Below are 12709 nucleotides of genomic sequence, written 5' to 3'. Positions count from 1 at the left end.
ACTTGCTTTTGCTTTTTCTCATACGGTAGCTGATGAAATGGCTTGTTGTACGCACAATTGAACAAAATCTATGTTTTGGAATGACTTTTTTCATGACCCAGTGTATTATACGCTAAGAGACCCAGCAATATATAGAGCCTCTCAATACAAGCTTCTGCCTTCCAATAGGGATACATGTTTTACTTCTTACATGCATGCCAGTCTAAAAAAAATACGATTGTTTTAGTTTCTACTTCTAAAATTAAAGAAGAAAACGCATGAGATGGTTGAAACAACACGGGGCCAATCAAGTCGAAATTGTGTTTGGGAGGGTGGAGGTTGAATATGGACAAAGTGAATGAATCATTCAATGTAGTAAAATATATTCTACTTTGAGCTTCAGACGGTTCCTTGTGGAGTCAGCCCGCAAAGAATAAAAACACAAACCGATCAAGTTGGAGAAGGAAAAGAATCGTCGAGGACTATACACATGGCGGCCAATTGGGTCTAGCTCTAGCAATGGATTGAGCATCGCTTGCAACTGCGGTCGGGTAGGTTCGGTTCGGTTGTCTCTTAGTTGTTGGACCTAACCCGGGGCACGGCGGCGGGCGATTAGTGCCGGTGAGCACAGGATAATGCCTGAGGAGGCAGGCAGAGGTCGCGAAACAAGGGGCCCGGCATATCCTGGCGGTGTCGCTAATCCCAGGTGCCCTGCCGATTAATCATTTGGCACCAGTGGAACGAAGAACCCCACGGGCTGCCAGTGCCACCACCACCACCCGGGATTAGTTCGTTCGTGGGCGATGCATCAGTGGGATGATGGTAGTTTGGTAGAGCAACCAACAACGTGATTGGTGTGGTTTCCGGCCACGGGCCACGGGCCACCCCCAATTGGCACCGGGAAATCTGAACCAAATCCAAGACGGCACATGCCGCGGCGACGCCTCCACATGGCCGCCCGCCCGAATCGGGCACGCCTCTGCGCGCGACTACGAATGCGTGGCGTGGGTGCGCGTGTTGTTGTTTCCGCTTCGGCTTGGAAGCTTCCAACGACCACATTGTTAATGTTGGAGATAGTAGTGGAGGTGGAGCGCCTCTGTGGGTGGCTGCAGGCCGCCGTCCATCTGTCCATGCCTCGATTCCTTGTGGTTCCTGAAGAACCGGGTGACGTTCACGTCCCTGTTGCCGGCGCCGAGCTCCCTGATCCTGGCAACAGGAACACAGCAGGCTGGTGCTCGAAAATCGAAACCAACCTTCGTCTTCTTCCTCGCTCCATGGGGTTTGTCAAGACCAGGGGCGGAGGCTCGCCCTACCTTGGCTCCGTGGCGGATGCTCCGGCAGCCATGGATGCAAGGTTGAAGGTCCTACTGTGCTGCTGATTCAATGGCGTATGTCCGCATGAGGAAGAAGATGGCAGAAGTCTGAAGTTTGAATCGCTACATGCCTTTGGGCCTTTACGCCTTGCTTTGTGGGCTGTGCAAAACATATGGTCCATCGTGGCATGGTCCATGGATTGGACTGCAGCCTGTGCGCTGTGCCCATTCGTTTTCCACGCGCCCAACGCGCTTTGCATTCCACCGCTGACCGCTCCAAATTCCTATCCTATCGCGAGTTCGTGACTTTCGCCGCGACGCCGCCGTCGGCGATCCGGTGTGGGCAGCGAGCGATCGACAGCGAGCCGGCGATCACGTGAGTCGTGACTTCGCCGATCCGGTGTCAGTGTGGGCAAGGAGCCGCCGGCGAGTGGCGATCAAGAGACAAGAGACGAACTGCGCTCCGCGAGTGGCGACCAAGCAACAACGAGCACAGTGCACGGCAGTGGCGAATCTAGGATTTTAACTTCACGTATGCCGTAAAAAAAATTCATATCTAATTTGATAAATCTATTTTAGCAATTCAGTAATAATTGTAAATTTTACAACGTGATTTGGTATACATGCACTAAGTAACATGATAAGGCTTAAATTCAAGGATTAAGTTGAAACCATCTACTAAATACAATATAAATAGTTCAAAAGTTATACCGATAGTTTCAATATAGGCATAAAAGAGTACCAGAGACTTACAATGCTATTTTTTTATACTGTTTTATTCGATGCTTTCTAAGGAATATGAATGTCTTACTATATTTTCTTCATCAACCAGATCAACCACCGGTCTTCCACCACTAGTTCAACCTGATCAGGTGGAGGATTAGAAATTCAACTGGCTATGAATATTACCAAATAGCTATGAATGTAGAAAATAATTTTCTAAAAAACACGAAGAGCAAAGATTAAAATTTACCTAACCAAAATAGCGACCGTATATTCTGTAGACAGGACGTGGAAATTAGACGGCGATCCTCCGATCCAGCATTCAGAGCATGGCGGAGGGCGGCATGGCACCAGGGGCCGCGCCCGGCTAGGGCGTCACAGACTCACTTGTCAGGCAGCGACGCACGTGTTCCTCCGTGGCTCCCCATCTGATCGAGATTAGATTAGGAAATTCGAAGGGTCGCACATGCCAGACGTTTGGACTTTGGAGAATTAGAGTTCCCTTGCCACATGGGTTGCGTCAGTGCATCATATAGGCCTCCCGTCATCACGTAATGGTGTCCACGTATGTTTTTTTTTCTTTTTAACAAATACAGCGTATATACAATATAATAATATATATACTAATGTTGTCTAGGTTTGCAGGGTATACTGGTGCATACCCAGCATACCCTGTGGCTACGCCACTGGTGCACAGTACAGATGGACGGTAACTCACCCAACTCTAAATCAGTCACTTTTTTCCATTGTTGTTTGCTCAAATCTTTTGGTTTTCAATTAATTTGGTTTGGCTGTATTTTTTATAATTCTATTTATCCAAAATGCTTTTACTTATATGTTTTGTGCTTGACTATATAACGACGTCGTATATAAACCATTTTGAAGAGAGATATTACTTTACTATCTATGTTATCAACTTCGCCTTACCTTAAATTGTTTTGGTCCTCCGCCACTGGGCAAGACCGAATCAAAACGCGGAATCTGGACTCTGGCCGAGGTCGGATGACGGAGAAACGCGAGGAATTTCTGCGGCCGCTCCGCTATGTCCGTCGGCCTCGGTCCACCCGACCACCCACGCATTTCGTTCAGTCGCGCTTGCGCCGGTGCGGGACGCGGTTTCTCTTGTCGTCACCGGGCGCCGGCCTTGGCGTGCGCGCCCCCCTGCCCGGTCCGGTTGGTGGCACTGGCGCCGAAAAACGGTGGCACTCTGCAGCGCCAATGCCACCATTTTCCTCCGTCTCCGGCTGCCCTTCCCTGCCAGCCAGACGCGCTTTCCTGTGACTATTGCACGTAGCACAAGACGACGAAATCTGTGCAAGAGAGGGCAGATATGACGGTCGTGCCAGCTTGTCACATGTCACTGCTCCGCGGGCCACGGCGGTGCCATTGTCAACGTCATGTGGAGATTTATTTATTCCCGGACCCCGTTTGACTCAGTCTTACACATGCATGCCTGCCTTTTGTCATGGTGCTGTGGACCAGTGGTTCAGCGTTTGTACAAGGGGACGTGACAGCGAAGGTGCCGGTGGGAAAGCGCGCGCGATTACTCAGCGTCTCCGCGACATCCTCTGGCCTTGAGATCCCGGCACAGCAAACATCCTGTTCAATGCTCAATTGCTCGTACTGTATAGTCCTATGGTCATGTCACGTCACAGATCTGAATATCTGATGATCATCCGTCGGGTCAGGTGCGGCCGTGTCGGTTCCCCACGGCGCTCGGCGGGGCCGGGACCGGGAGCGAGGCGTGCTGCGTCCGGCGTCCCCATCGGAGGCGGCCGAGGAAGAATTGAAGGTCGCCGGCGACTTGACTCCCGAATCCCGATGCATGTGGGCCAGCACGGCGCTGACGGGAGTGACGACCGGGAGTCGTGCACTCTCACACGGTCCGTCACACCACACGCGCAGAGGCAGAGCGATGCGGGTTGAAGGACGGCGAGGTTCATGGGTTAGACCGCTAGAGACCTAGCAATGGCCCGATCGGCATCGTGTCAGCCGAGCGCAATTTCATGGGCCGGAGCCCATTCTCCACCCCACAAATGGACGTCGGCAGGAAGGTGAGGGGCGCCGCGGATATATATGGCCAAATGGGCTAGGCACGGTGGGCCAGCACGGACCCGACCCGAAAAAGCACGACACTAGCACGGCCCAAGCACGGTGTCCATAGTGCCAGGGCCGGCACGAGCATGATCTAAGGTCGTGCCTGGGCCGCATGTCCGGCCCGCAGTGCCGGCACGGGCACGACACGGTTAATGGGCCGGCACGATGTCCCACTTCGACCCAGTTGAGTGGCGTCCTACACTTCCTTCCATATAGAGCCTCAAAGGGTGCCATGCGGATGCTTTCTTGGTAGCTATTGTTGTAAGAGAATTCTGCTAGCTTCAAGCAGGCCTCCCACTTCTCAGGGAAAGAAATGTCACATGCTCTCAACATATCTTTGAGCACTTGATTTACCCTCTCAGTTTGGCCGTCAGTCTAGGGGTGATAAGCTGAGCTGCGGAGGAGACTTGTCCCAAGACACTCCTGGAGTTGTTCTCAGAAGCGAGAGACAAAAACGGATCCCCTATCAGAGGCGATAGTCAGTGGAACTCCATGTAGACTCACAATCTGGTCCAAGTACAACTCGGCATACTGTCTGGCAGAGTATTTAGAATTTACTGGGAGGAAGTGAGCGGACTTGGTGAGGCGATCCACAATGACCCAAATAGAGTTATAACCCTTGGTTGTGCGGGGTAAACCCACAATGAAATCCATAGAAATATCTTCCCACTTCCAAACAGGAATGGGCAAGGGCTGCAAATATCCTGGGGTACGCAGATGATCTGTCTTAACTCTACCACACGTGTCACATTCGGCGACATACCGGGTGATGTCTTGCTTCATGTTGGACCACCAGTACAAGTGACAGATCGTGGTACATCTTGTTTGCCAGGATGAATAGATAATTTTGAATGGTGAGCTTCATTCAAAATTTTTCTTTTCAGCTCTTCATTGGATGGAACCACTAGTCTATCCTTGTATCTCACGACCCCCTGCTCATCAATGCTAAAGTGAGGGCCACGACCTTTGGCCATCAATTTCCTGATGTGAGGAATCTCTTTGGGGTCTTCCTTCTGTTCCCGAATAATCTGCTCTAGCAATTCTGAGGTCAATGCAATATGAGCTAGCACCTCGGTGTGATTGAGAGACAAAGGTATTTCCTCAACCTGATGTGACTTACGGCTCAAGGCATCTGCTACAACATTGGCCTTTCCTGGGTGATAATGGACTTCCAAATTATAATCCTTTATCAACTCTAACCATCTCCTTTGCCTCATATTCAGCTCAGACTGAGTAAAAATATACTTGAGGCTCTTGTGATCCGTGAAAATATGTACTTTGTTGCCCAACAAATAGTGCCTCCAAATCTTTAGAGCGTGGACTACAGCAGCCAGCTCTAAGTCATGAGTGGGGTAATTCACCTCGTGCTTCTTCAGTTGGCACGAAGCATAAGCTATCACACGCCCATCTTGCATAAGCACACATCCCAACCCCCCTTTGAGGCATCACAGTATACATCAAAGGGCCTATCAATATCTGGTTGAGCCAACATAGGAGCAGTGGTTAGAAAAGTCTTCAAAGATTGAAAAGCTTCTTCACAAGCTGGGCCCCAATCAAACTTAGCTTCTTTCTGGAGCAGCTTGGTCATGGGCTAGGCTATCTTGGAGAAATCAGGGATGAAACGCCGATAGTATCTAGCTAGACCAAGGAACTGACGGATCTAGTGCACAGACTTGGGAGACTTCCAATCCAATACATCTTGCACCTTGCTGGGATCTATAGAAACACCTTTAGGTGTCAACACATGCCCCAAAAATTGTACTCGATCTAACCAAAACTCGCACTTGCTGAATTTAGCATACAACTTGTACTCCCTTAGTCGAGTCAGTACTATCCAGAGGTGTCGGGCATGCTCTTCATCATTCTTGGAATAGATCAGGATGTCATCAATGAAAACCATCACAAACTTATCTAGCTCCGGCATGAAAACTGAATTCATCAGGTACATGAAGAAGGCAGGAGCATTGGTGAGACCAAAAGACATCACAAGGTATTCATACAGCCCATACCTAGTAGAGAAAGCTATCTTTGGTATATCATGTGGTCTGATCTTGATCTGATGATAGCCTGATCGGAGATCAATCTTTGAGAGCACCTTAGCACCAGCTAATTGGTCAAACAAGGTATCTATGCGGGGCAAGGGATACTTGTTCTTAACTGTTACCGCATTAAGGGGGCGGTAATCCACACACATCCATAAGGTACCATCCTTCTTCTTCATGAAAATGGCTTGGCAACCCCATGGTGAAGAACTTGGATGGATGAAACCTTTGTCCATCAACTCTTCCAGTTGCTTCTTCATTTCTGCTAGTTCTCTTAGAGCCATGCGGTACGGGCGTCTAGAGATAGGAGCAGTACTGGGCTCTAGCTCAATAGAGAATTCTACCTCACGGTCCGGTGGCAACCCAGGAAGATCTTCAGGGAAAACATCCGGGAACTCACATACTACCGAAATGGAGGTAAGATCAGGAGCAGCTTTAGCATGGGCAGCAACAGGTAAGACTGGTTCTGAGGGTACAATAAGAGACATCCTATTCTCAGAAGAAGGAAGCCGTAACTCCACGCTTCTCCTCTACATATCCAATACTACACCATACACCCGCAACCAGTTCATTCCAAGAATAGCATCAATGCCCTGCCCAGGCATGACCATGAACTGTAGGCGGTAAGTGTGGGTGGCTAATACCAAACTTATGGTATCCATGCGGGTATTGATGAATAATTGTGAACCCGTAGTACGGATCTTATAGGCATATGATATAGCCATAAGTGGTAAGTTGTGCCGCTCTACAAACCCCATGCTCATAAAGGAATGTGATGCACTAGAATCGAACAACACCAAACCTGGATGGGAGTCGATGGTAAACATACCAGCCATCACCGGCTCCTGCTGCAACACCTACGCAGCATCTATGAAGTGCACCTGGTTGGATCTGCTGGGCACTTTCTTCTTGATGATGGTCCTCTTGATAAGCCTGGAGTTCGCTGACAGTTGAGCTGACTGAACTGGCTGATGTTGGGGACACTCCCTGGCATAGTGGCCATCTTTGCCACACTTGAAACAAGCACTTGGCTTGTTCCCGAACCCCTAACGAGGTGGGACCTACTGTCCCTAAGGCTGCTGAGGCTACACCTACTGCTGAGGTGCACGGTACTGTGTAGAGGAAGCTTGCGAAGTCTGCTGGGGTGGCCAGAACAAAGGCCTACCGGATGGTTGATAGGGCCCCCATCGGACAACCTGTATCTTTTGTGTGTGAGGGTGGCTAGAGGATCCAGCTACCACCCGCTTCCTTTTCCAATCAGCCTGAGACTCCCGCTGAAAACCCTCAATAGCAATGGCAGCGTTCATCAGAGCCCCAAAGGTCTGATAGTTCGTTGTGTAGAGCTTTTCCTGATGGAGGGGAGCTAGACCATGAAAGAAGCATTCCCTCTTCCTATCATTAGTATCCACCTGACTACCAGCATACTGAGCCAAGTGATTAAACTTGTTCACATATTCCATCACTGTCATGTTCCCCTAGCGTAGCTCCAGGAACTCAGTCACCTTCTGGTTGATGACACCGGCAGGGATAAAGAACTCTCGAAACGCGGTGGAGAACTCCTGCCAGGTTGCCGAATGATCTGGCTGCTCCATGGCCTGGAAGGTGTCCCACCAAGCACCTGCAGACCCTAAAAGCTGCTGCGCTGCAAAGCAGACCTTCTGCTCGTCGGCCACTCTGAGGAGCCAAAACTTCTGTTCCATAGTGCGAAGCCAGTGCTCTACCTCCAGAGGCTCATCAGATGGGGTGAAGGTGGATGGGTGAGTCTTGAGGAAGTCTTGGTAGGAGGACAATCCCTAAGGACCATGTGCACCACCCCCGTTCCCACCGTGACCCCCATGGCCTCTGCGGGCGAGGCCCGCGATAGCCTGTGCCATAATGTCCATGGCACGAGCTGTTTGCTGGCGAGCAGTAGCTGACTCCCGGCGAGCAGCCAACAGCTCCACCATTATCTCCGCAGGAGTCATCGGCGGAGGTGGTGGTGGCAGCGGGAAAGGATGAGGAGCCAGAGGTGGAACCTCCTGACCTCCCCCGTTGCCACATTCAATGGCCCGGCCACTGTCACCCTGGCCCTCGTGAGCTGCCCCAGAACTGGTGCTCCCACGTCCAGACCTTAGATTCATCTATAAGAGAGACGAACCATCCATTATAACACCTTCTCGGATCAGAGGCAAGGAATTAGGGGAATGACAGCACATTTATTAAAGCATTATGTTAGTTAGCCCTATCAATTTACTAATTCTGTTATATGTGAAGGGGGATTTCAGTTGAAGTAAGATGCTATTATCATGATGCATGCTTCGACCTCTATGTTCACTCAAGCTGGAATATAGCGGCATTCATAAAATTTTTGGCACATCGCACACTCACTTTCCGTGATACTAAGCGATTTCTTACGCAACGTAAGTCAGTGTACCTGCAGAAAATTTATTAGATAAAACCAGTGCCGCTATCCTAGATAGACCATATTGCTAGGGCTTATACTTATTTACCTAATATAATCACATCCTATTTTTCGCAAAACTTTTGTTGGTCAAATTTTTAAGTTTTTGAAAAAGGGTGATGAACTCGTAACCATTATTGGCTCTGGTACCAACTGTGGCAGAACTGCCCAAAATAGCACACTTACGGAGGCGCTTGTCTTCCACCAGACACTAAGCACCCCGAAAGCGAGCTACCGCGGGCGGTATCCATCGGGCACACCCCGAAGGAGAACCCGAAAGATCCACCTTTTTCCCAAGGATCCAATAATGAGAACGAGTTACAATACCAGTTCATTTCATACATCCCAGTTTCTTAAAAAGGACATTATTACAATACCAAATACCAGAGTACAGAATAATAAATAGTGGAATTTTTAAAAATAACAACTAGCGATAAGGGCGAGGATTCCGTCTGAGCCCACCAGAAGGATCCTCCACACAGAGTTACTCTTCAAGCATCACCTGCAACAGGGGTAAATAAATCCTGAGTACATAATGTACTCGCAAGACTTATCCGACTATTGGGAATAATTTCTCGACTCTAAGGAATATGATAGGCTTTATGGTTTGCTAGTTTTCTTTAGCAGAAAGCAACGCTAATAGTGAGTCCTTATTTATGTCTTATTATAAGCCATTTTAAATTATCATCTAGCCAGTCTATATAAGCATATGTTCTACTTTCAAGCAAGAATTGAGCAATCAGTTCCATGTCTTCTCCTTTCAACTTTCAGTTCTTACTACGATGCTAGAGTTAAGACAAGTCGTACGGACTCAGCGGTGATTCACGAACCAATGTGCCTAGCTGGGTGCCCCAAAACACACGCCCCGCTTGTACCTCAGGCACAAACAGGACTAACCCATCACTCTCCTATCCCGGGTGTCTAGGTCCCCATCCAAACTTGGACTCCAAGCCCCCACACCTGAGTCCCAAACTCCATGTGGTGCAAGGACCTCCACCATCCCCGCCTCCAATCAGTCGGTCCGGAAAGAGCCGGATCCACGATAAGAGAGCAACAAGTCTTCCCTGCGCCCATACCCAAGTATGCGCTCAGGACAATAGATCTGTGACTTGCCTAGCGTCCATTGTAATGACCAGTCCTTAATCGACATGGATAGGGAAAAAGTGTAACCCAGTCATTCCCCGTTGGCCGTAGGACACAACCCCTTACACCCACCAGTACCCAAACCATATCCCTGCCCGGTCACAATTTTCCTTTCCACCATTTTATCATGAGTGATCATATTTTATCCCCTATTTGCGAGTAACGGCAGGTTACTCACGCTACCGATCTCCTGAGCATAGCAGCTACTCGACCTGTACTAGTAGGACTCATGGGTAGATATATTTATGCAGGTAGTTTCCATAAAATGCCTGTAACTTAAATGCACATCACACACACACACATAGATATATATAGTGATCATAAAAATATGGATTATGCTCTAGGGCTTGCCTTGGGCAGGCGCCGGGTCAGCAGGGTCAGCACCAATAGGCTCCTAGGCTTCCTCCTGCACGAGGATCTCCTCCTCGTACTTTTCGATCACCTTATCGTACTCTGGCTCGCCGACAGGCACGAAGTCTACCAGTTCATGATCTACATGAATGATGATGCAACGTTTAATAATATGGCAACAGAAATTCTTAAAATAAAAGTACATTGATTAAACTACTAAGTGAGGTCTACTCACTAAAGGCTAAGCTACAACTGTCACCACTAACAAGTATGAAACATGACATTCGATCTTATAGCAACTACAGGTATTCTTACTCCTAATGCTAATTTACGCAATATACGATAAAGCAAAGGTAATAGCTACTCTATCTAACAACTCATTCTAAGGCTACAAAATTTATAGCAAGTACATAATGGCCTAGGGAAACTACTGTAAAATTTTTGTGTCGATAGCTATCACCAATTATCCACAAATATCCCTGCAAATATGAAGCTACATAATACCAAGCTTTCTAATTAGAATTTACGAGCCTATCACCATAACAGCTAACTATGAACTAACTACACTAACAGGTAGATGGTGTTTTTGTGAACCTAACAAAATTAGTCTTGCTATTTTTGGACAACTACGCAATTTACTACGATTTATCGAAGTTCAGTTCATAACTAAGATAATTAAACATTTCTAATTTACTGGAATTTAAAGAAACCGAATCCCACCCCTCGGCCCAACTCGCGCTGGCTCAGCCCACGACTGCGCGACGTGCATGCCAGAACAGCGCGGCCCACGCGCACGCGTGGCCCAGCCGGCCAACGGCCCACGATGAGGGAAGGCCCGCACGCGATGGCAAATATGCACGGACACCCCCGAAGTACTATGTGTTCACAGCGAGCTCTAGGACACTATTCCACCAGTCTATGGTTTTACAGCAGCACCCTCCCCTTTCTCCTTCTTTACCACGGCGAAGTCCCCCGGCACCCTACATGCACAGGCGCGATGGCACGGGCACCGGGCGGTCACACCGGCGACATACGAACCTCTACTTCAGAACTAAGGGGCCGATGATTACCTTGGGGGCAAAGCGCAACGACTGGAGGCTTCATGGTGAATAGGGACTTCGTGCCGACCCCCTCCCCGGCGGTGGTCCCTTTCCTGCGATGGCGGGCACATTACCGTGAATGACAACGAAGATGGAGCAAGCAACTAAGCTAGAGAGCTCAAGGGACTACCCACGGATACCTTCGCATTGACGGTATGGCCAGAGACTACCCGAACCAAGCTGGTCACGTGCGCACTAACACCACAGCGGCGCACGGCGATGACACGGCCGTGTCGAGGAAGGGTGGACTGCTACAACAATGCGACTGAGGTGCGCAGGATGCTCAGGAGGGTAAGGTGGGGCTGGTGGTGCACTGAATTGCCATGGGGTGCCTTGGTTGCGAGGATAGCCGACGGCGCAGGCCGTCCTGGACTTATGGACTCGAAGGCGCGGCATTACAAAATTGAAGCCTAGGATGGAGCTACAGGCAGCGATGTGGGGTCGATAGAACTGTAGGCTACCTAGTGAAGTCGAGGACGAAGCCAATTGCAACAGGGCACTGCTACCACGGTGAATTTGAAAGAGCCGACCCGGTGGCCATGGAGACAGCGGAGGCAGGGGAGGTCTAGGCGTGGCTTGGCTCGGTCCGGCTATGGATGTCAATGCAACAGACAAACATGCGCCATGATGGGGGACACTGGGATGTGCCCTAGGCAACTGACCGCATGGCCACAACATCAAGCCGACGAGGCACGGCATGGCGTCATAGCGGGTAGCACCAAATAAGAATGGCACAATGCGAGTGACGTGGAGGTGATGGGGGAGCAGGCTATCGACCATTGCGCGAGTAGCCAAGGTGAGTCAACGAAGCAGCGCCATGCGTGTCCGCTAGCGGCGTGTAGTGTGGGACCCAGCGCACCTCTGGCCAAAGCAGGCAGAGCAGGGCATGGCACGCCGGACACGGTCGGTGCCCCGGACACAGCACGTCAGCCAGTGAAATGACCCACGCACTAGCGAGGGCAGCAGGCAGCCAAGGCAACAGTAGCTAGGGCCTGTGCGTTCACGGATGGCAGCGAGGGTGCAGCCGGCGCTCCGGCGCGCTGGACGAGCCAGCAGCGGCGGCAGGTCGGGCAGTGGTGGTGGTCGTGGCCAGTGCTGTGGCAGGCAGCCTGGCACACAGCGCAAGGCCATGCGCGTGCACAGACATGGTGAGGGGCCCAGCCGGCATGGTAGCGGGATCTAGCCAGTGCGGTAGTGCGCTGGCAAGCCAGCAGCGGTGCCAGGCTAGCGGTGACCTCGCCCAGAGCCGAGACATGTGCCATGCACATATTTTAAAGCAACCTGAAAACTTGTACACGATGCTCCAAAGGCCAAACCAACTGTTCGTTGCACAAGAGGGTACGTTGGGCTGTCGATCAGAGTCCAGATAGCGTACCACTTCCTAAGCCGATCGCTCTATAATTATCGCCAAAGGTGGCTTCGTCGACCTTCTTTCAAACCTACGCGGAACGACGTCGGTTCGAATGATTTCGCGTCGAAATCCAAATCCGACCTACGGGATGTACTAGCGAGTTACCCTAG

The sequence above is a fragment of the Miscanthus floridulus genome, chromosome 18 (genome assembly GCF_019320115.1).
Source record: "Miscanthus floridulus cultivar M001 chromosome 18, ASM1932011v1, whole genome shotgun sequence".
Taxonomy (NCBI): Eukaryota; Viridiplantae; Streptophyta; class Magnoliopsida; order Poales; family Poaceae; genus Miscanthus; species Miscanthus floridulus.
Note: the sequence above shows the minus strand (reverse complement) of the source record.